Here is a 629-nt window from a genome sequence, read left to right as displayed (position 1 = left end):
ATTGGCAACATTGGCAAATAAATTGTTTTACTTGATTAAAGATTATGAAATCTATTACCTCTGTTGTTTTAAATTTTTAATGTATCTGCTATTTAATAAATTATGTTGTTCTGTTTCAAGCAGTTACAGTAGGAAGTTTGATAATACCTTAACTATGAAAAATAAAACTATGATTTAAAAAGATTGGCCAAATGACAAATTTTTCCAGAAGAAAAAACTAGCTTCAATTTTATTGACAACTTATGTCAAATTAGTCATTAATACTATTTTTTTCCCAAAGGGGCATATATGTTGCAAAATTGTAGCAAGTAAAAGTGTTATAAATCTCAGCTGGCTAAATTCTATTAACAGCCATCTTGGTAATAAAAGAGTATTCAATAAATCACAAATGCAGTTTTTAGCAGCACTAATTGGACACGATGAAAATCCTGCTAGACAAAGTCACCTGAGAGCTTCATCATCAGACTTTCCTTCATATACTAATTTCTAAATCTGAACATAACAAACATATATGGATAGAAGAATAAATGAAGATAATATTCCAATACAGATTACAAAGATATGAACTAGATTATCATATTGTGTATATATCACAAACAACTCAAAAATGTTATTTTTTTCACCTTCAC

The sequence above is a fragment of the Gracilinanus agilis genome, chromosome 3 (assembly GCF_016433145.1).
Source record: "Gracilinanus agilis isolate LMUSP501 chromosome 3, AgileGrace, whole genome shotgun sequence".
Taxonomy (NCBI): Eukaryota; Metazoa; Chordata; class Mammalia; order Didelphimorphia; family Didelphidae; genus Gracilinanus; species Gracilinanus agilis.
This window is presented reverse-complemented; position numbering follows the sequence as displayed.